Here is an 18379-nt window from a genome sequence, read left to right as displayed (position 1 = left end):
CGTTGCTGGCAGGACTCGAACCTGCGCGGGGAGACCCCAATGGATTTCTAGTCCATCGCCTTAACCTCTCGGCCACAACAACACATAAAAACTAAAAATAAATTGAATTTTGCTAATATCAGACACTGGCTAAGTGGCTTATATAAAGACTGCCGTGTGAATAATTCTGGAACACACATAATAAGGTAAGGGTGTGGTTTTTACTTGGTAAATTACCGTTGGTGCTTTTTTCCCTTGTTGGACGGTATATTTGATGGCTCCTCTTATCATGACATTTCCCCACGACTTACCTGAAAACCTTTTAAATTTGCGCATAATATCTAATGGAGATGCCGGGGATTGAACCCAGGACCTCATACATGCAAAGCATGCGCTCTACCACTGAGCTACACCCCCTGCACAACTGCCAAAAATTACTTTGTTTTTGCGTATATAAAGGAAGAAGTGTGAGAAAAAAACAATGAATGGAGACGTTTCCAAGGGAAAACCTACTATGACTGGCAAAAAGCTAACTTGGGAAGACTGAATGCATCACTTAAAATAAAAATCCTTGTGAATTTGGAGTTTCAAAGTGGGACTACACACGTTAAGGTATGAATATCAAAGAATGACTCTGCGGTGGGACCAGAAAGCTCTACAGTCAACTTCGTTGCTGGCAGGACTCGAACCTGCGCGGGGAGACCCCAATGGATTTCTAGTCCATCGCCTTAACCTCTCGGCCACAACAACACATAAAAACTAAAAATAAATTGAATTTTGCTAATATCAGACACTGGCTAAGTGGCTTATACAAAGACTGCCATGTGAATAATTCTGGAAGTGAATACAAGGGAAAACCTACTATGACTGGCAAAAAGCTAACTTGGGAAGACTGAATGCATCACTTTAAATAAAAATCCTTGTGAATTTGGAGTTTCAAAGTGGGACTGCACACGTTAAGGTATGAATATCAAAAAATGACTCTGCGGTGGGACCAGAAAGCTCTACAGTCAACTTCGTTGCTGGCAGGACTCGAACCTGCGCGGGGAGACCCCAATGGATTTCTAGTCCATCGCCTTAACCTCTCGGCCACAACAACGCATAAAAACTGGATAAATTGACTTTTGCCAATATCAGACACTGGCTAAGTGGCGTATATAAAGACTGCCATGTGAATAATTCTGGAACACACATAATAAGGTAAGGGTGTGGTTTTTACTTGGTAAATTACCGTTGGTGCTTTTTTTCCTTGTTGGACGGTATATTTGATGGCTCCTCTTATCATGACATTTCCCCACGACTTACCTGAAACACTTATTAAATTTGCGCATAATATCTAATGGAGATGCTGGGGATTGAACCCAGGACCTCATACATGCAAAGCATGCGCTCTACCACTGAGCTACATCCCCTGCACAACTGCCAAAAATTACTTTGTTTTCGCGTATATAAAGGAAGAAGTGTGAGTAAAAAACAATGAATGGAGACGTTTCCAAGGGAAAACCTAACTAAGAAAACCTAAGAAAAGCTAACTTGGGAAGACTGAATGCATCACTTTAAATAAAAATCCTTGTGAATTTGGAGTTTCAAAGTGGGACTACACACGTTAAGGTATGAATATCAAAGAATGACTCTGCGGTGGGACCAGAAAGCTCTACAGTCAACTTCGTTGCTGGCAGGACTCGAACCTGCGCGGGGAGACCCCAATGGATTTCTAGTCCATCGCCTTAACCTCTCGGCCACAACAACGCATAAAAACTGGATAAATTGACTTTTGCCAATATCAGACACTGGCTAAGTGGCGTATATAAAGACTGCCATGTGAATAATTCTGGAACACACATAATAAGGTAAGGGTGTGGTTTTTACTTGGTAAATTACCGTTGGTGCTTTTTTTCCTTGTTGGACGGTATATTTGATGGCTCCTCTTATCATGACATTTCCCCACGACTTACCTGAAACACTTATTAAATTTGCGCATAATATCTAATGGAGATGCTGGGGATTGAACCCAGGACCTCATACATGCAAAGCATGCGCTCTACCACTGAGCTACATCCCCTGCACAACTGCCAAAAATTACTTTGTTTTCGCGTATATAAAGGAAGAAGTGTGAGTAAAAAACAATGAATGGAGACGTTTCCAAGGGAAAACCTAACTAAGAAAACCTAAGAAAAGCTAACTTGGGAAGACTGAATGCATCACTTTAAATAAAAATCCTTGTGAATTTGGAGTTTCAAAGTGGGACTGCACACGTTAAGGTATGAATATCAAAAAATGACTCTGCGGTGGGACCAGAAAGCTCTACAGTCAACTTCGTTGCTGGCAGGACTCGAACCTGCGCGGGGAGACCCCAATGGATTTCTAGTCCATCGCCTTAACCTCTCGGCCACAACAACACATAAAAACTAAAAATAAATTGAATTTTGCTAATATCAGACACTGGCTAAGTGGCTTATATAAAGACTGCCGTGTGAATAATTCTGGAACACACATAATAAGGTAAGGGTGTGGTTTTTACTTGGTAAATTACCGTTGGTGCTTTTTTCCCTTGTTGGACGGTATATTTGATGGCTCCTCTTATCATGACATTTCCCCACGACTTACCTGAAAACCTTTTAAATTTGCGCATAATATCTAATGGAGATGCTGGGGATTGAACCCAGGACCTCATACATGCAAAGCATGCGCTCTACCACTGAGCTACATCCCCTGCACAACTGCCAAAAATTACTTTGTTTTCGCGTATATAAAGGAAGAAGTGTGAGTAAAAAACAATGAATGGAGACGTTTCCAAGGGAAAACCTAACTAAGAAAACCTAAGAAAAGCTAACTTGGGAAGACTGAATGCATCACTTTAAATAAAAATCCTTGTGAATTTGGAGTTTCAAAGTGGGACTGCACACGTTAAGGTATGAATATCAAAAAATGACTCTGCGGTGGGACCAGAAAGCTCTACAGTCAACTTCGTTGCTGGCAGGACTCGAACCTGCGCGGGGAGACCCCAATGGATTTCTAGTCCATCGCCTTAACCTCTCGGCCACAACAACACATAAAAACTAAAAATAAATTGAATTTTGCTAATATCAGACACTGGCTAAGTGGCTTATATAAAGACTGCCGTGTGAATAATTCTGGAACACACATAATAAGGTAAGGGTGTGGTTTTTACTTGGTAAATTACCGTTGGTGCTTTTTTCCCTTGTTGGACGGTATATTTGATGGCTCCTCTTATCATGACATTTCCCCACGACTTACCTGAAAACCTTTTAAATTTGCGCATAATATCTAATGGAGATGCCGGGGATTGAACCCAGGACCTCATACATGCAAAGCATGCGCTCTACCACTGAGCTACACCCCCTGCACAACTGCCAAAAATTACTTTGTTTTTGCGTATATAAAGGAAGAAGTGTGAGAAAAAAACAATGAATGGAGACGTTTCCAAGGGAAAACCTACTATGACTGGCAAAAAGCTAACTTGGGAAGACTGAATGCATCACTTAAAATAAAAATCCTTGTGAATTTGGAGTTTCAAAGTGGGACTACACACGTTAAGGTATGAATATCAAAGAATGACTCTGCGGTGGGACCAGAAAGCTCTACAGTCAACTTCGTTGCTGGCAGGACTCGAACCTGCGCGGGGAGACCCCAATGGATTTCTAGTCCATCGCCTTAACCTCTCGGCCACAACAACACATAAAAACTAAAAATAAATTGAATTTTGCTAATATCAGACACTGGCTAAGTGGCTTATACAAAGACTGCCATGTGAATAATTCTGGAAGTGAATACAAGGGAAAACCTACTATGACTGGCAAAAAGCTAACTTGGGAAGACTGAATGCATCACTTTAAATAAAAATCCTTGTGAATTTGGAGTTTCAAAGTGGGACTGCACACGTTAAGGTATGAATATCAAAAAATGACTCTGCGGTGGGACCAGAAAGCTCTACAGTCAACTTCGTTGCTGGCAGGACTCGAACCTGCGCGGGGAGACCCCAATGGATTTCTAGTCCATCGCCTTAACCTCTCGGCCACAACAACGCATAAAAACTGGATAAATTGACTTTTGCCAATATCAGACACTGGCTAAGTGGCGTATATAAAGACTGCCATGTGAATAATTCTGGAACACACATAATAAGGTAAGGGTGTGGTTTTTACTTGGTAAATTACCGTTGGTGCTTTTTTTCCTTGTTGGACGGTATATTTGATGGCTCCTCTTATCATGACATTTCCCCACGACTTACCTGAAACACTTATTAAATTTGCGCATAATATCTAATGGAGATGCTGGGGATTGAACCCAGGACCTCATACATGCAAAGCATGCGCTCTACCACTGAGCTACATCCCCTGCACAACTGCCAAAAATTACTTTGTTTTCGCGTATATAAAGGAAGAAGTGTGAGTAAAAAACAATGAATGGAGACGTTTCCAAGGGAAAACCTAACTAAGAAAACCTAAGAAAAGCTAACTTGGGAAGACTGAATGCATCACTTTAAATAAAAATCCTTGTGAATTCGGAGTTTCAAAGTGGGACTGCACACGTTAAGGTATGAATATGAAAAAATGACTCTGCGGTGGGACCAGAAAGCTCTACAGTCAACTTCGTTGCTGGCAGGACTCGAACCTGCGCGGGGAGACCCCAATGGATTTCTAGTCCATCGCCTTAACCTCTCGGCCACAACAACACATAAAAACTAAAAATAAATTGAATTTTGCTACTATCAGACACTGGCTAAGTGGCTTATACAAAGACTGCCATGTGAATAATTCTGGAAGTGGCGTATATAAAGACTGCCATGTGAATAATTCTGGAACACACATAATAAGGTAAGGGTTTGGTTTTTACTAGGTAAATTACCGTTGGTGCTTTTTTCCCTTGTTGGACGGTATATTTGATGGCTCCTCTTATCATGACATTTCCCCACGACTTACCTGAAAACCTTTTAAATTTGCGCATAATATCTAATGGAGATGCCTGGGATTGAACCCAGGACCTCATACATGCAAAGCATGCGCTCTACCACTGAGCTACACCCCCTGCACAACTGCCAAAAATTACTTTGTTTTTGCGTATATAAAGGAAGAAGTGTGAGAAAAAAACAATGAATGGAGACGTTTCCAAGGGAAAACCTACTATGACTGGCAAAAAGCTAACTTGGGAAGACTGAATGCATCACTTAAAATAAAAATCCTTGTGAATTTGGAGTTTCAAAGTGGGACTACACACGTTAAGGTATGAATATCAAAGAATGACTCTGCGGTGGGACCAGAAAGCTCTACAGTCAACTTCGTTGCTGGCAGGACTCGAACCTGCGCGGGGAGACCCCAATGGATTTCTAGTCCATCGCCTTAACCTCTCGGCCACAACAACACATAAAAACTAAAAATAAATTGAATTTTGCTAATATCAGACACTGGCTAAGTGGCTTATACAAAGACTGCCATGTGAATAATTCTGGAAGTGAATACAAGGGAAAACCTACTATGACTGGCAAAAAGCTAACTTGGGAAGACTGAATGCATCACTTTAAATAAAAATCCTTGTGAATTTGGAGTTTCAAAGTGGGACTGCACACGTTAAGGTATGAATATCAAAAAATGACTCTGCGGTGGGACCAGAAAGCTCTACAGTCAACTTCGTTGCTGGCAGGACTCGAACCTGCGCGGGGAGACCCCAATGGATTTCTAGTCCATCGCCTTAACCTCTCGGCCACAACAACACATAAAAACTAAAAATAAATTGAATTTTGCTAATATCAGACACTGGCTAAGTGGCTTATACAAAGACTGCCATGTGAATAATTCTGGAAGTGGCGTATATAAAGACTGCCATGTGAATAATTCTGGAACACACATAATAAGGTAAGGGTGTGGTTTTTACTTGCTAAATTACCGTTGGTGCTTTTTTCCCTTGTTGGACGGTATATTTGATGGCTCCTCTTATCATGACATTTCCCCACGACTTACCTGAAAACCTTTTAAATTTGCGCATAATATCTAATGGAGATGCCGGGGATTGAACCCAGGACCTCATACATGCTAAGCATGCGCTCTACCACTGAGCTACATCCCCTGCACAAATTCCAAAAATTACTTTGTTTTTTCGTATATAAAGGAAGAAGTGTGAGAAAAAAACAATGAATGGAGACGTTTCCAAGGGAAAACCTACTATGACTGGCAAAAAGCTAACTTGGGAAGACTGAATGCATCACTTTAAATAAAAATCCTTGTGAATTTGGAGTTTCAAAGTGGGACTGCACACGTTAAGGTATGAATATCAAAAAATGACTCTGCGGTGGGACCAGAAAGCTCTACAGTCAACTTCGTTGCTGGCAGGACTCGAACCTGCGCGGGGAGACCCCAATGGATTTCTAGTCCATCGCTTTAACCTCTCGGCCACAACAACGCATAAAAACTGGATAAATTGACTTTTGCCAATATCAGACACTGGCTAAGTGGCGTATATAAAGACTGCCATGTGAATAATTCTGGAACACACATAATAAGGTAAGGGTGTGGTTTTTACTTGGTAAATTACCGTTGGTGCTTTTTTTCCTTGTTGGACGGTATATTTGATGGCTCCTCTTATCATGACATTTCCCCACGACTTACCTGAAACACTTATTAAATTTGCGCATAATATCTAATGGAGATGCTGGGGATTGAACCCAGGACCTCATACATGCAAAGCATGCGCTCTACCACTGAGCTACATCCCCTGCACAACTGCCAAAAATTACTTTGTTTTCGCGTATATAAAGGAAGAAGTGTGAGTAAAAAACAATGAATGGAGACGTTTCCAAGGGAAAACCTAACTAAGAAAACCTAAGAAAAGCTAACTTGGGAAGACTGAATGCATCACTTTAAATAAAAATCCTTGTGAATTTGGAGTTTCAAAGTGGGACTACACACGTTAAGGTATGAATATCAAAGAATGACTCTGCGGTGGGACCAGAAAGCTCTACAGTCAACTTCGTTGCTGGCAGGACTCGAACCTGCGCGGGGAGACCCCAATGGATTTCTAGTCCATCGCCTTAACCTCTCGGCCACAACAACACATAAAAACTAAAAATAAATTGAATTTTGCTAATATCAGACACTGGCTAAGTGGCTTATACAAAGACTGCCATGTGAATAATTCTGGAAGTGAATACAAGGGAAAACCTACTATGACTGGCAAAAAGCTAACTTGGGAAGACTGAATGCATCACTTTAAATAAAAATCCTTGTGAATTTGGAGTTTCAAAGTGGGACTGCACACGTTAAGGTATGAATATCAAAAAATGACTCTGCGGTGGGACCAGAAAGCTCTACAGTCAACTTCGTTGCTGGCAGGACTCGAACCTGCGCGGGGAGACCCCAATGGATTTCTAGTCCATCGCCTTAACCTCTCGGCCACAACAACACATAAAAACTAAAAATAAATTGAATTTTGCTAATATCAGACACTGGCTAAGTGGCTTATACAAAGACTGCCATGTGAATAATTCTGGAAGTGGCGTATATAAAGACTGCCATGTGAATAATTCTGGAACACACATAATAAGGTAAGGGTTTGGTTTTTACTAGGTAAATTACCGTTGGTGCTTTTTTCCCTTGTTGGACGGTATATTTGATGGCTCCTCTTATCATGACATTTCCCCACGACTTACCTGAAAACCTTTTAAATTTGCGCATAATATCTAATGGAGATGCCTGGGATTGAACCCAGGACCTCATACATGCAAAGCATGCGCTCTACCACTGAGCTACACCCCCTGCACAACTGCCAAAAATTACTTTGTTTTTGCGTATATAAAGGAAGAAGTGTGAGAAAAAAACAATGAATGGAGACGTTTCCAAGGGAAAACCTACTATGACTGGCAAAAAGCTAACTTGGGAAGACTGAATGCATCACTTAAAATAAAAATCCTTGTGAATTTGGAGTTTCAAAGTGGGACTACACACGTTAAGGTATGAATATCAAAGAATGACTCTGCGGTGGGACCAGAAAGCTCTACAGTCAACTTCGTTGCTGGCAGGACTCGAACCTGCGCGGGGAGACCCCAATGGATTTCTAGTCCATCGCCTTAACCTCTCGGCCACAACAACACATAAAAACTAAAAATAAATTGAATTTTGCTAATATCAGACACTGGCTAAGTGGCTTATACAAAGACTGCCATGTGAATAATTCTGGAAGTGAATACAAGGGAAAACCTACTATGACTGGCAAAAAGCTAACTTGGGAAGACTGAATGCATCACTTTAAATAAAAATCCTTGTGAATTTGGAGTTTCAAAGTGGGACTGCACACGTTAAGGTATGAATATCAAAAAATGACTCTGCGGTGGGACCAGAAAGCTCTACAGTCAACTTCGTTGCTGGCAGGACTCGAACCTGCGCGGGGAGACCCCAATGGATTTCTAGTCCATCGCCTTAACCTCTCGGCCACAACAACACATAAAAACTAAAAATAAATTGAATTTTGCTAATATCAGACACTGGCTAAGTGGCTTATACAAAGACTGCCATGTGAATAATTCTGGAAGTGGCGTATATAAAGACTGCCATGTGAATAATTCTGGAACACACATAATAAGGTAAGGGTGTGGTTTTTACTTGCTAAATTACCGTTGGTGCTTTTTTCCCTTGTTGGACGGTATATTTGATGGCTCCTCTTATCATGACATTTCCCCACGACTTACCTGAAAACCTTTTAAATTTGCGCATAATATCTAATGGAGATGCCGGGGATTGAACCCAGGACCTCATACATGCTAAGCATGCGCTCTACCACTGAGCTACATCCCCTGCACAAATTCCAAAAATTACTTTGTTTTTTCGTATATAAAGGAAGAAGTGTGAGAAAAAAACAATGAATGGAGACGTTTCCAAGGGAAAACCTACTATGACTGGCAAAAAGCTAACTTGGGAAGACTGAATGCATCACTTTAAATAAAAATCCTTGTGAATTTGGAGTTTCAAAGTGGGACTGCACACGTTAAGGTATGAATATCAAAAAATGACTCTGCGGTGGGACCAGAAAGCTCTACAGTCAACTTCGTTGCTGGCAGGACTCGAACCTGCGCGGGGAGACCCCAATGGATTTCTAGTCCATCGCCTTAACCTCTCGGCCACAACAACACATAAAAACTAAAAATAAATTGAATTTTGCTAATATCAGACACTGGCTAAGTGGCTTATTCAAAGACTGCCATGTGAATAATTCTTGAAGTGAATACAAGGGAAAACCTACTATGACTGGCAAAAAGCTAACTTGGGAAGACTGAATGCATCACTTTAAATAAAAATCCTTGTGAATTTGGAGTTTCAAAGTGGGACTGCACACGTTAAGGTATGAATATCAAAAAATGACTCTGCGGTGGGACCAGAAAGCTCTACAGTCAACTTCGTTGCTGGCAGGACTCGAACCTGCGCGGGGAGACCCCAATGGATTTCTAGTCCATCGCCTTAACCTCTCGGCCACAACAACACATAAAAACTAAAAATAAATTGAATTTTGCTAATATCAGACACTGGCTAAGTGGCTTATACAAAGACTGCCATGTGAATAATTCTGGAAGTGGCGTATATAAAGACTGCCATGTGAATAATTCTGGAACACACATAATAAGGTAAGGGTTTGGTTTTTACTAGGTAAATTACCGTTGGTGCTTTTTTCCCTTGTTGGACGGTATATTTGATGGCTCCTCTTATCATGACATTTCCCCACGACTTACCTGAAAACCTTTTAAATTTGCGCATAATATCTAATGGAGATGCCGGGGATTGAACCCAGGACCTCATACATGCTAAGCATGCGCTCTACCACTGAGCTACATCCCCTGCACAACTGCCAAAAATGACTTTGTTTTCGCGTATATAAAGGAAGAAGTGTGAGAAAAAAACAATGAATGGAGACGTTTCCAAGGGAAAACCTACTATGACTGGCAAAAAGCTAACTTGGGAAGACTGAATGCATCACTTTAAATAAAAATCCTTGTGAATTTGGAGTTTCAAAGTGGGACTGCACACGTTAAGGTATGAATATCAAAAAATGACTCTGCGGTGGGACCAGAAAGCTCTACAGTCAACTTCGTTGCTGGCAGGACTCGAACCTGCGCGGGGAGACCCCAATGGATTTCTAGTCCATCGCCTTAACCTCTCGGCCACAACAACACATAAAAACTGGATAAATTGACTTTTGCCAATATCAGACACTGGCTAAGTGGCGTATATAAAGACTGCCATGTGAATAATTCTGGAACACACATAATAAGGTAAGGGTGTGGTTTTTACTTGGTAAATTACCGTTGGTGCTTTTTTTCCTTGTTGGACGGTATATTTGATGGCTCCTCTTATCATGACATTTCCCCACGACTTACCTGAAAACCTTTTAAATTTGCGCATAATATCTAATGGAGATGCTGGGGATTGAACCCAGGACCTCATACATGCTAAGCATGCGCTCTACCACTGAGCTACATCCCCTGCACAAATTCCAAAGATTACTTTGTTTTTGCGTATATAAAGGAAGAAGTGTGAGTAAAAAACAATGAATGGAGACGTTTCCAAGGGAAAACCTAACTAAGAAAACCTAAGAAAAGCTAACTTGGGAAGACTGAATGCATCACTTTAAATAAAAATCCTTGTGAATTTGGAGTTTCAAAGTGGGACTGCACACGTTAAGGTATGAATATCAAAAAATGACTCTGCGGTGGGACCAGAAAGCTCTACAGTCAACTTCGTTGCTGGCAGGACTCGAACCTGCGCGGGGAGACCCCAATGGATTTATAGTCCATCGCCTTAACCTCTCGGCCACAACAACACATAAAAACTAAAAATAAATTGAATTTTGCTAATATCAGACACTGGCTAAGTGGCTTATACAAAGACTGCCATGTGAATAATTCTTGAAGTGAATACAAGGGAAAACCTACTATGACTGGCAAAAAGCTAACTTGGGAAGACTGAATGCATCACTTTAAATAAAAATCCTTGTGAATTTGGAGTTTCAAAGTGGGACTGCACACGTTAAGGTATGAATATCAAAAAATGACTCTGCGGTGGGACCAGAAAGCTCTACAGTCAACTTCGTTGCTGGCAGGACTCGAACCTGCGCGGGGAGACCCCAATGGATTTCTAGTCCATCGCCTTAACCTCTCGGCCACAACAACACATAAAAACTGGATAAATTGACTTTTGCCAATATCAGACACTGGCTAAGTGGCGTATATAAAGACTGCCATGTGAATAATTCTGGAACACACATAATAAGGTAAGGGTGTGGTTTTTACTTGGTAAATTACCGTTGGTGCTTTTTTTCCTTGTTGGACGGTATATTTGATGGCTCCTCTTATCATGACATTTCCCCACGACTTACCTGAAACACTTATTAAATTTGCGCATAATATCTAATGGAGATGCTGGGGATTGAACCCAGGACCTCATACATGCAAAGCATGCGCTCTACCACTGAGCTACATCCCCTGCACAACTGCCAAAAATTACTTTGTTTTCGCGTATATAAAGGAAGAAGTGTGAGTAAAAAACAATGAATGGAGACGTTTCCAAGGGAAAACCTAACTAAGAAAACCTAAGAAAAGCTAACTTGGGAAGACTGAATGCATCACTTTAAATAAAAATCCTTGTGAATTTGGAGTTTCAAAGTGGGACTGCACACGTTAAGGTATGAATATGAAAAAATGACTCTGCGGTGGGACCAGAAAGCTCTACAGTCAACTTCGTTGCTGGCAGGACTCGAACCTGCGCGGGGAGACCCCAATGGATTTCTAGTCCATCGCCTTAACCTCTCGGCCACAACAACACATAAAAACTAAAAATAAATTGAATTTTGCTAATATCAGACACTGGCTAAGTGGCTTATACAAAGACTGCCATGTGAATAATTCTGGAAGTGGCGTATATAAAGACTGCCATGTGAATAATTCTGGAACACACATAATAAGGTAAGGGTTTGGTTTTTACTAGGTAAATTACCGTTGGTGCTTTTTTCCCTTGTTGGACGGTATATTTGATGGCTCCTCTTATCATGACATTTCCCCACGACTTACCTGAAAACCTTTTAAATTTGCGCATAATATCTAATGGAGATGCCGGGGATTGAACCCAGGACCTCATACATGCTAAGCATGCGCTCTACCACTGAGCTACATCCCCTGCACAACTGCCAAAAATGACTTTGTTTTCGCGTATATAAAGGAAGAAGTGTGAGAAAAAAACAATGAATGGAGACGTTTCCAAGGGAAAACCTACTATGACTGGCAAAAAGCTAACTTGGGAAGACTGAATGCATCACTTTAAATAAAAATCCTTGTGAATTTGGAGTTTCAAAGTGGGACTGCACACGTTAAGGTATGAATATCAAAAAATGACTCTGCGGTGGGACCAGAAAGCTCTACAGTCAACTTCGTTGCTGGCAGGACTCGAACCTGCGCGGGGAGACCCCAATGGATTTCTAGTCCATCGCCTTAACCTCTCGGCCACAACAACACATAAAAACTGGATAAATTGACTTTTGCCAATATCAGACACTGGCTAAGTGGCGTATATAAAGACTGCCATGTGAATAATTCTGGAACACACATAATAAGGTAAGGGTGTGGTTTTTACTTGGTAAATTACCGTTGGTGCTTTTTTTCCTTGTTGGACGGTATATTTGATGGCTCCTCTTATCATGACATTTCCCCACGACTTACCTGAAAACCTTTTAAATTTGCGCATAATATCTAATGGAGATGCTGGGGATTGAACCCAGGACCTCATACATGCTAAGCATGCGCTCTACCACTGAGCTACATCCCCTGCACAAATTCCAAAGATTACTTTGTTTTTGCGTATATAAAGGAAGAAGTGTGAGTAAAAAACAATGAATGGAGACGTTTCCAAGGGAAAACCTAACTAAGAAAACCTAAGAAAAGCTAACTTGGGAAGACTGAATGCATCACTTTAAATAAAAATCCTTGTGAATTTGGAGTTTCAAAGTGGGACTGCACACGTTAAGGTATGAATATCAAAAAATGACTCTGCGGTGGGACCAGAAAGCTCTACAGTCAACTTCGTTGCTGGCAGGACTCGAACCTGCGCGGGGAGACCCCAATGGATTTCTAGTCCATCGCCTTAACCTCTCGGCCACAACAACACATAAAAACTAAAAATAAATGGAATTTTGCTAATATCAGACACCGGCTAAGTGGCTTATACAAAGACTGCCATGTGAATAATTCTTGAAGTGAATACAAGGGAAAACCTACTATGACTGGCAAAAAGCTAACTTGGGAAGACTGAATGCATCACTTTAAATAAAAATCCTTGTGAATTTGGAGTTTCAAAGTGGGACTGCACACGTTAAGGTATGAATATCAAAAAATGACTCTGCGGTGGGACCAGAAAGCTCTACAGTCAACTTCGTTGCTGGCAGGACTCGAACCTGCGCGGGGAGACCCCAATGGATTTCTAGTCCATCGCCTTAACCTCTCGGCCACAACAACGCATAAAAACTGGATAAATTGACTTTTGCCAATATCAGACACTGGCTAAGTGGCGTATATAAAGACTGCCATGTGAATAATTCTGGAACACACATAATAAGGTAAGGGTGTGGTTTTTACTTGGTAAATTACCGTTGGTGCTTTTTTTCCTTGTTGGACGGTATATTTGATGGCTCCTCTTATCATGACATTTCCCCACGACTTACCTGAAACACTTATTAAATTTGCGCATAATATCTAATGGAGATGCCGGGGATTGAACCCAGGACCTCATACATGCTAAGCATGCGCTCTACCACTGAGCTACATCCCCTGCACAACTGCCAAAAATTACTTTGTTTTCGCGTATATAAAGGAAGAAGTGTGAGTAAAAAACAATGAATGGAGACGTTTCCAAGGGAAAACCTAACTAAGAAAACCTAAGAAAAGCTAACTTGGGAAGACTGAATGCATCACTTTAAATAAAAATCCTTGTGAATTTGGAGTTTCAAAGTGGGACTGCACACGTTAAGGTATGAATATCAAAAAATGACTCTGCGGTGGGACCAGAAAGCTCTACAGTCAACTTCGTTGCTGGCAGGACTCGAACCTGCGCGGGGAGACCCCAATGGATTTCTAGTCCATCGCCTTAACCTCTCGGCCACAACAACACATAAAAACTAAAAATAAATTGAATTTTGCTAATATCAGACACTGGCTAAGTGGCTTATACAAAGACTGCCATGTGAATAATTCTGGAAGTGGCGTATATAAAGACTGCCATGTGAATAATTCTGGAACACACATAATAAGGTAAGGGTTTGGTTTTTACTAGGTAAATTACCGTTGGTGCTTTTTTCCCTTGTTGGACGGTATATTTGATGGCTCCTCTTATCATGACATTTCCCCACGACTTACCTGAAAACCTTTTAAATTTGCGCATAATATCTAATGGAGATGCCGGGGATTGAACCCAGGACCTCATACATGCAAAGCATGCGCTCTACCACTGAGCTACATCCCCTGCACAAATTCCAAAAATTACTTTGTTTTTTCGTATATAAAGGAAGAAGTGTGAGAAAAAAACAATGAATGGAGACGTTTCCAAGGGAAAACCTACTATGACTGGCAAAAAGCTAACTTGGGAAGACTGAATGCATCACTTTAAATAAAAATCCTTGTGAATTTGGAGTTTCAAAGTGGGACTGCACACGTTAAGGTATGAATATCAAAAAATGACTCTGCGGTGGGACCAGAAAGCTCTACAGTCAACTTCGTTGCTGGCAGGACTCGAACCTGCGCGGGGAGAGCCCAATGGATTTCTAGTCCATCGCCTTAACCTCTCGGCCACAACAACGGATAAAAACTGGATAAATTGACTTTTGCCAATATCAGACACTGGCTAAGTGGCGTATATAAAGACTGCCATGTGAATAATTCTGGAACACACATAATAAGGTAAGGGTGTGGTTTTTACTTGGTAAATTACCGTTGGTGCTTTTTTTCCTTGTTGGACGGTATATTTGATGGCTCCTCTTATCATGACATTTCCCCACGACTTACCTGAAACACTTATTAAATTTGCGCATAATATCTAATGGAGATGCTGGGGATTGAACCCAGGACCTCATACATGCAAAGCATGCGCTCTACCACTGAGCTACATCCCCTGCACAACTGCCAAAAATTACTTTGTTTTCGCGTATATAAAGGAAGAAGTGTGAGTAAAAAACAATGAATGGAGACGTTTCCAAGGGAAAACCTAACTAAGAAAACCTAAGAAAAGCTAACTTGGGAAGACTGAATGCATCACTTTAAATAAAAATCCTTGTGAATTTGGAGTTTCAAAGTGGGACTGCACACGTTAAGGTATGAATATCAAAAAATGACTCTGCGGTGGGACCAGAAAGCTCTACAGTCAACTTCGTTGCTGGCAGGACTCGAACCTGCGCGGGGAGACCCCAATGGATTTCTAGTCCATCGCCTTAACCTCTCGGCCACAACAACACATAAAAACTAAAAATAAATTGAATTTTGCTAATATCAGACACTGGCTAAGTGGCTTATATAAAGACTGCCGTGTGAATAATTCTGGAACACACATAATAAGGTAAGGGTGTGGTTTTTACTTGGTAAATTACCGTTGGTGCTTTTTTCCCTTGTTGGACGGTATATTTGATGGCTCCTCTTATCATGACATTTCCCCACGACTTACCTGAAAACCTTTTAAATTTGCGCATAATATCTAATGGAGATGCCGGGGATTGAACCCAGGACCTCATACATGCAAAGCATGCGCTCTACCACTGAGCTACACCCCCTGCACAACTGCCAAAAATTACTTTGTTTTTGCGTATATAAAGGAAGAAGTGTGAGAAAAAAACAATGAATGGAGACGTTTCCAAGGGAAAACCTACTATGACTGGCAAAAAGCTAACTTGGGAAGACTGAATGCATCACTTAAAATAAAAATCCTTGTGAATTTGGAGTTTCAAAGTGGGACTACACACGTTAAGGTATGAATATCAAAGAATGACTCTGCGGTGGGACCAGAAAGCTCTACAGTCAACTTCGTTGCTGGTAGGACTCGAACCTGCGCGGGGAGACCCCAATGGATTTCTAGTCCATCGCCTTAACCTCTCGGCCACAACAACACATAAAAACTAAAAATAAATTGAATTTTGCTAATATCAGACACTGGCTAAGTGGCTTATACAAAGACTGCCATGTGAATAATTCTGGAAGTGAATACAAGGGAAAACCTACTATGACTGGCAAAAAGCTAACTTGGGAAGACTGAATGCATCACTTTAAATAAAAATCCTTGTGAATTTGGAGTTTCAAAGTGGGACTGCACACGTTAAGGTATGAATATCAAAAAATGACTCTGCGGTGGGACCAGAAAGCTCTACAGTCAACTTCGTTGCTGGCAGGACTCGAACCTGCGCGGGGAGACCCCAATGGATTTCTAGTCCATCGCCTTAACCTCTCGGCCACAACAACACATAAAAACTAAAAATAAATTGAATTTTGCTAATATCAGACACTGGCTAAGTGGCTTATACAAAGACTGCCATGTGAATAATTCTTGAAGTGGCGTATATAAAGACTGCCATGTGAATAATTCTGGAACACACATAATAAGGTAAGGGTGTGGTTTTTACTTGGTAAATTACCGTTGGTGCTTTTTTTCCTTGTTGGACGGTGTATTTGATGGCTCCTCTTATCATGACATTTCCCCACGACTTACCTGAAAACCTTTTAAATTTGCGCATAATATCTAATGGAGATGCCGGGGATTGAACCCAGGACCTCATACATGCAAAGCATGCGCTCTACCACTGAGCTACACCCCCTGCACAACTGCCAAAAATTACTTTGTTTTTGCGTATATAAAGGAAGAAGTGTGAGAAAAAAACAATGAATGGAGACGTTTCCAAGGGAAAACCTACTATGACTGGCAAAAAGCTAACTTGGGAAGACTGAATGCATCACTTTAAATAAAAATCCTTGTGAATTTGGAGTTTCAAAGTGGGACTGCACACGTTAAGGTATGAATATCAAAAAATGACTCTGCGGTGGGACCAGAAAGCTCTACAGTCAACTTCGTTGCTGGCAGGACTCGAACCTGCGCGGGGAGACCCCAATGGATTTCTAGTCCATCGCCTTAACCTCTCGGCCACAACAACACATAAAAACTAAAAATAAATTGAATTTTGCTAATATCAGACACTGGCTAAGTGGCTTATTCAAAGACTGCCATGTGAATAATTCTTGAAGTGAATACAAGGGAAAACCTACTATGACTGGCAAAAAGCTAACTTGGGAAGACTGAATGCATCACTTTAAATAAAAATCCTTGTGAATTTGGAGTTTCAAAGTGGGACTGCACACGTTAAGGTATGAATATCAAAAAATGACTCTGCGGTGGGACCAGAAAGCTCTACAGTCAACTTCGTTGCTGGCAGGACTCGAACCTGCGCGGGGAGACCCCAATGGATTTCTAGTCCATCGCCTTAACCTCTCGGCCACAACAACGCATAAAAACTGGATAAATTGACTTTTGCCAATATCAGACACTGGCTAAGTGGCGTATATAAAGACTGCCATGTGAATAATTCTGGAACACACATAATAAGGTAAGGGTGTGGTTTTTACTTGGTAAATTACCGTTGGTGCTTTTTTTCCTTGTTGGACGGTATATTTGATGGCTCCTCTTATCATGACATTTCCCCACGACTTACCTGAAACACTTATTAAATTTGCGCATAATATCTAATGGAGATGCTGGGGATTGAACCCAGGACCTCATACATGCAAAGCATGCGCTCTACCACTGAGCTACATCCCCTGCACAACTGCCAAAAATTACTTTGTTTTCGCGTATATAAAGGAAGAAGTGTGAGTAAAAAACAATGAATGGAGACGTTTCCAAGGGAAAACCTAACTAAGAAAACCTAAGAAAAGCTAACTTGGGAAGACTGAATGCATCACTTTAAATAAAAATCCTTGTGAATTTGGAGTTTCAAAGTGGGACTGCACACGTTAAGGTATGAATATCAAAAAATGACTCTGCGGTGGGACCAGAAAGCTCTACAGTCAACTTCGTTGCTGGCAGGACTCGAACCTGCGCGGGGAGACCCCAATGGATTTCTAGTCCATCGCCTTAACCTCTCGGCCACAACAACACATAAAAACTAAAAATAAATTGAATTTTGCTAATATCAGACACTGGCTAAGTGGCTTATATAAAGACTGCCGTGTGAATAATTCTGGAACACACATAATAAGGTAAGGGTGTGGTTTTTACTTGGTAAATTACCGTTGGTGCTTTTTTCCCTTGTTGGACGGTATATTTGATGGCTCCTCTTATCAAGACATTTCCCCACGACTTACCTGAAAACCTTTTAAATTTGC

At 41.1% G+C, this 18379-nt stretch overlaps 50 non-coding genes across 50 annotated transcripts; all 50 read right to left on the bottom strand.

The window, feature by feature from the left end:
* trnas-aga (transfer RNA serine (anticodon AGA)) lies at nt 1–82 on the bottom strand. Its single transcript has one exon. It is a non-coding gene; the product is annotated as a tRNA-Ser (tRNA).
* Nucleotides 83–324: 242 nt separating this feature from the next.
* On the bottom strand, nt 325–396 carry trnaa-ugc (transfer RNA alanine (anticodon UGC)). The gene has a single exon. It is a non-coding gene; the product is annotated as a tRNA-Ala (tRNA).
* A 251-nt stretch (nt 397–647) lies between these two features.
* On the bottom strand, nt 648–729 carry trnas-aga (transfer RNA serine (anticodon AGA)). Its single transcript has one exon. It is a non-coding gene; the product is annotated as a tRNA-Ser (tRNA).
* Nucleotides 730–996: 267 nt separating this feature from the next.
* trnas-aga (transfer RNA serine (anticodon AGA)) lies at nt 997–1078 on the bottom strand. The gene has a single exon. It is a non-coding gene; the product is annotated as a tRNA-Ser (tRNA).
* Nucleotides 1079–1319: 241 nt separating this feature from the next.
* trnaa-ugc (transfer RNA alanine (anticodon UGC)) lies at nt 1320–1391 on the bottom strand. The gene has a single exon. It is a non-coding gene; the product is annotated as a tRNA-Ala (tRNA).
* A 255-nt stretch (nt 1392–1646) lies between these two features.
* Nucleotides 1647–1728, bottom strand: trnas-aga (transfer RNA serine (anticodon AGA)). The gene has a single exon. It is a non-coding gene; the product is annotated as a tRNA-Ser (tRNA).
* Nucleotides 1729–1969: 241 nt separating this feature from the next.
* Nucleotides 1970–2041, bottom strand: trnaa-ugc (transfer RNA alanine (anticodon UGC)). Its single transcript has one exon. It is a non-coding gene; the product is annotated as a tRNA-Ala (tRNA).
* Nucleotides 2042–2296: 255 nt separating this feature from the next.
* On the bottom strand, nt 2297–2378 carry trnas-aga (transfer RNA serine (anticodon AGA)). Its single transcript has one exon. It is a non-coding gene; the product is annotated as a tRNA-Ser (tRNA).
* Nucleotides 2379–2620: 242 nt separating this feature from the next.
* Nucleotides 2621–2692, bottom strand: trnaa-ugc (transfer RNA alanine (anticodon UGC)). The gene has a single exon. It is a non-coding gene; the product is annotated as a tRNA-Ala (tRNA).
* A 255-nt stretch (nt 2693–2947) lies between these two features.
* Nucleotides 2948–3029, bottom strand: trnas-aga (transfer RNA serine (anticodon AGA)). Its single transcript has one exon. It is a non-coding gene; the product is annotated as a tRNA-Ser (tRNA).
* Nucleotides 3030–3271: 242 nt separating this feature from the next.
* Nucleotides 3272–3343, bottom strand: trnaa-ugc (transfer RNA alanine (anticodon UGC)). The gene has a single exon. It is a non-coding gene; the product is annotated as a tRNA-Ala (tRNA).
* A 251-nt stretch (nt 3344–3594) lies between these two features.
* trnas-aga (transfer RNA serine (anticodon AGA)) lies at nt 3595–3676 on the bottom strand. The gene has a single exon. It is a non-coding gene; the product is annotated as a tRNA-Ser (tRNA).
* Nucleotides 3677–3943: 267 nt separating this feature from the next.
* Nucleotides 3944–4025, bottom strand: trnas-aga (transfer RNA serine (anticodon AGA)). Its single transcript has one exon. It is a non-coding gene; the product is annotated as a tRNA-Ser (tRNA).
* Nucleotides 4026–4266: 241 nt separating this feature from the next.
* trnaa-ugc (transfer RNA alanine (anticodon UGC)) lies at nt 4267–4338 on the bottom strand. The gene has a single exon. It is a non-coding gene; the product is annotated as a tRNA-Ala (tRNA).
* A 255-nt stretch (nt 4339–4593) lies between these two features.
* On the bottom strand, nt 4594–4675 carry trnas-aga (transfer RNA serine (anticodon AGA)). The gene has a single exon. It is a non-coding gene; the product is annotated as a tRNA-Ser (tRNA).
* A 604-nt stretch (nt 4676–5279) lies between these two features.
* trnas-aga (transfer RNA serine (anticodon AGA)) lies at nt 5280–5361 on the bottom strand. The gene has a single exon. It is a non-coding gene; the product is annotated as a tRNA-Ser (tRNA).
* A 267-nt stretch (nt 5362–5628) lies between these two features.
* On the bottom strand, nt 5629–5710 carry trnas-aga (transfer RNA serine (anticodon AGA)). Its single transcript has one exon. It is a non-coding gene; the product is annotated as a tRNA-Ser (tRNA).
* Nucleotides 5711–5991: 281 nt separating this feature from the next.
* On the bottom strand, nt 5992–6063 carry trnaa-agc (transfer RNA alanine (anticodon AGC)). The gene has a single exon. It is a non-coding gene; the product is annotated as a tRNA-Ala (tRNA).
* A 574-nt stretch (nt 6064–6637) lies between these two features.
* Nucleotides 6638–6709, bottom strand: trnaa-ugc (transfer RNA alanine (anticodon UGC)). Its single transcript has one exon. It is a non-coding gene; the product is annotated as a tRNA-Ala (tRNA).
* Nucleotides 6710–6964: 255 nt separating this feature from the next.
* On the bottom strand, nt 6965–7046 carry trnas-aga (transfer RNA serine (anticodon AGA)). The gene has a single exon. It is a non-coding gene; the product is annotated as a tRNA-Ser (tRNA).
* Nucleotides 7047–7313: 267 nt separating this feature from the next.
* trnas-aga (transfer RNA serine (anticodon AGA)) lies at nt 7314–7395 on the bottom strand. The gene has a single exon. It is a non-coding gene; the product is annotated as a tRNA-Ser (tRNA).
* Nucleotides 7396–7999: 604 nt separating this feature from the next.
* Nucleotides 8000–8081, bottom strand: trnas-aga (transfer RNA serine (anticodon AGA)). The gene has a single exon. It is a non-coding gene; the product is annotated as a tRNA-Ser (tRNA).
* A 267-nt stretch (nt 8082–8348) lies between these two features.
* trnas-aga (transfer RNA serine (anticodon AGA)) lies at nt 8349–8430 on the bottom strand. Its single transcript has one exon. It is a non-coding gene; the product is annotated as a tRNA-Ser (tRNA).
* A 281-nt stretch (nt 8431–8711) lies between these two features.
* On the bottom strand, nt 8712–8783 carry trnaa-agc (transfer RNA alanine (anticodon AGC)). The gene has a single exon. It is a non-coding gene; the product is annotated as a tRNA-Ala (tRNA).
* A 251-nt stretch (nt 8784–9034) lies between these two features.
* trnas-aga (transfer RNA serine (anticodon AGA)) lies at nt 9035–9116 on the bottom strand. The gene has a single exon. It is a non-coding gene; the product is annotated as a tRNA-Ser (tRNA).
* Nucleotides 9117–9383: 267 nt separating this feature from the next.
* trnas-aga (transfer RNA serine (anticodon AGA)) lies at nt 9384–9465 on the bottom strand. Its single transcript has one exon. It is a non-coding gene; the product is annotated as a tRNA-Ser (tRNA).
* A 281-nt stretch (nt 9466–9746) lies between these two features.
* trnaa-agc (transfer RNA alanine (anticodon AGC)) lies at nt 9747–9818 on the bottom strand. Its single transcript has one exon. It is a non-coding gene; the product is annotated as a tRNA-Ala (tRNA).
* Nucleotides 9819–10069: 251 nt separating this feature from the next.
* On the bottom strand, nt 10070–10151 carry trnas-aga (transfer RNA serine (anticodon AGA)). The gene has a single exon. It is a non-coding gene; the product is annotated as a tRNA-Ser (tRNA).
* A 240-nt stretch (nt 10152–10391) lies between these two features.
* Nucleotides 10392–10463, bottom strand: trnaa-agc (transfer RNA alanine (anticodon AGC)). Its single transcript has one exon. It is a non-coding gene; the product is annotated as a tRNA-Ala (tRNA).
* Nucleotides 10464–10718: 255 nt separating this feature from the next.
* Nucleotides 10719–10800, bottom strand: trnay-aua (transfer RNA tyrosine (anticodon AUA)). Its single transcript has one exon. It is a non-coding gene; the product is annotated as a tRNA-Tyr (tRNA).
* A 267-nt stretch (nt 10801–11067) lies between these two features.
* trnas-aga (transfer RNA serine (anticodon AGA)) lies at nt 11068–11149 on the bottom strand. Its single transcript has one exon. It is a non-coding gene; the product is annotated as a tRNA-Ser (tRNA).
* Nucleotides 11150–11390: 241 nt separating this feature from the next.
* trnaa-ugc (transfer RNA alanine (anticodon UGC)) lies at nt 11391–11462 on the bottom strand. Its single transcript has one exon. It is a non-coding gene; the product is annotated as a tRNA-Ala (tRNA).
* Nucleotides 11463–11717: 255 nt separating this feature from the next.
* Nucleotides 11718–11799, bottom strand: trnas-aga (transfer RNA serine (anticodon AGA)). The gene has a single exon. It is a non-coding gene; the product is annotated as a tRNA-Ser (tRNA).
* Nucleotides 11800–12080: 281 nt separating this feature from the next.
* On the bottom strand, nt 12081–12152 carry trnaa-agc (transfer RNA alanine (anticodon AGC)). Its single transcript has one exon. It is a non-coding gene; the product is annotated as a tRNA-Ala (tRNA).
* A 251-nt stretch (nt 12153–12403) lies between these two features.
* Nucleotides 12404–12485, bottom strand: trnas-aga (transfer RNA serine (anticodon AGA)). Its single transcript has one exon. It is a non-coding gene; the product is annotated as a tRNA-Ser (tRNA).
* A 240-nt stretch (nt 12486–12725) lies between these two features.
* trnaa-agc (transfer RNA alanine (anticodon AGC)) lies at nt 12726–12797 on the bottom strand. Its single transcript has one exon. It is a non-coding gene; the product is annotated as a tRNA-Ala (tRNA).
* Nucleotides 12798–13052: 255 nt separating this feature from the next.
* Nucleotides 13053–13134, bottom strand: trnas-aga (transfer RNA serine (anticodon AGA)). The gene has a single exon. It is a non-coding gene; the product is annotated as a tRNA-Ser (tRNA).
* A 267-nt stretch (nt 13135–13401) lies between these two features.
* trnas-aga (transfer RNA serine (anticodon AGA)) lies at nt 13402–13483 on the bottom strand. The gene has a single exon. It is a non-coding gene; the product is annotated as a tRNA-Ser (tRNA).
* Nucleotides 13484–13724: 241 nt separating this feature from the next.
* On the bottom strand, nt 13725–13796 carry trnaa-agc (transfer RNA alanine (anticodon AGC)). The gene has a single exon. It is a non-coding gene; the product is annotated as a tRNA-Ala (tRNA).
* A 255-nt stretch (nt 13797–14051) lies between these two features.
* trnas-aga (transfer RNA serine (anticodon AGA)) lies at nt 14052–14133 on the bottom strand. The gene has a single exon. It is a non-coding gene; the product is annotated as a tRNA-Ser (tRNA).
* Nucleotides 14134–14414: 281 nt separating this feature from the next.
* Nucleotides 14415–14486, bottom strand: trnaa-ugc (transfer RNA alanine (anticodon UGC)). The gene has a single exon. It is a non-coding gene; the product is annotated as a tRNA-Ala (tRNA).
* Nucleotides 14487–15060: 574 nt separating this feature from the next.
* trnaa-ugc (transfer RNA alanine (anticodon UGC)) lies at nt 15061–15132 on the bottom strand. The gene has a single exon. It is a non-coding gene; the product is annotated as a tRNA-Ala (tRNA).
* Nucleotides 15133–15387: 255 nt separating this feature from the next.
* On the bottom strand, nt 15388–15469 carry trnas-aga (transfer RNA serine (anticodon AGA)). Its single transcript has one exon. It is a non-coding gene; the product is annotated as a tRNA-Ser (tRNA).
* A 242-nt stretch (nt 15470–15711) lies between these two features.
* On the bottom strand, nt 15712–15783 carry trnaa-ugc (transfer RNA alanine (anticodon UGC)). Its single transcript has one exon. It is a non-coding gene; the product is annotated as a tRNA-Ala (tRNA).
* Nucleotides 15784–16383: 600 nt separating this feature from the next.
* On the bottom strand, nt 16384–16465 carry trnas-aga (transfer RNA serine (anticodon AGA)). Its single transcript has one exon. It is a non-coding gene; the product is annotated as a tRNA-Ser (tRNA).
* Nucleotides 16466–16746: 281 nt separating this feature from the next.
* On the bottom strand, nt 16747–16818 carry trnaa-ugc (transfer RNA alanine (anticodon UGC)). Its single transcript has one exon. It is a non-coding gene; the product is annotated as a tRNA-Ala (tRNA).
* A 251-nt stretch (nt 16819–17069) lies between these two features.
* On the bottom strand, nt 17070–17151 carry trnas-aga (transfer RNA serine (anticodon AGA)). Its single transcript has one exon. It is a non-coding gene; the product is annotated as a tRNA-Ser (tRNA).
* A 267-nt stretch (nt 17152–17418) lies between these two features.
* On the bottom strand, nt 17419–17500 carry trnas-aga (transfer RNA serine (anticodon AGA)). Its single transcript has one exon. It is a non-coding gene; the product is annotated as a tRNA-Ser (tRNA).
* Nucleotides 17501–17741: 241 nt separating this feature from the next.
* On the bottom strand, nt 17742–17813 carry trnaa-ugc (transfer RNA alanine (anticodon UGC)). The gene has a single exon. It is a non-coding gene; the product is annotated as a tRNA-Ala (tRNA).
* Nucleotides 17814–18068: 255 nt separating this feature from the next.
* Nucleotides 18069–18150, bottom strand: trnas-aga (transfer RNA serine (anticodon AGA)). Its single transcript has one exon. It is a non-coding gene; the product is annotated as a tRNA-Ser (tRNA).
* Between the last annotated feature and the right edge of the window lie 229 nt (nt 18151–18379).

The sequence above is a fragment of the Gasterosteus aculeatus genome, chromosome 5, assembly GCF_964276395.1.
Source record: "Gasterosteus aculeatus chromosome 5, fGasAcu3.hap1.1, whole genome shotgun sequence".
NCBI lineage: Eukaryota > Metazoa > Chordata > Actinopteri > Perciformes > Gasterosteidae > Gasterosteus > Gasterosteus aculeatus.
The sequence above is the reverse complement of the archived record's forward strand: the minus strand, read 5'-3'. Positions and strand labels throughout refer to the sequence as shown.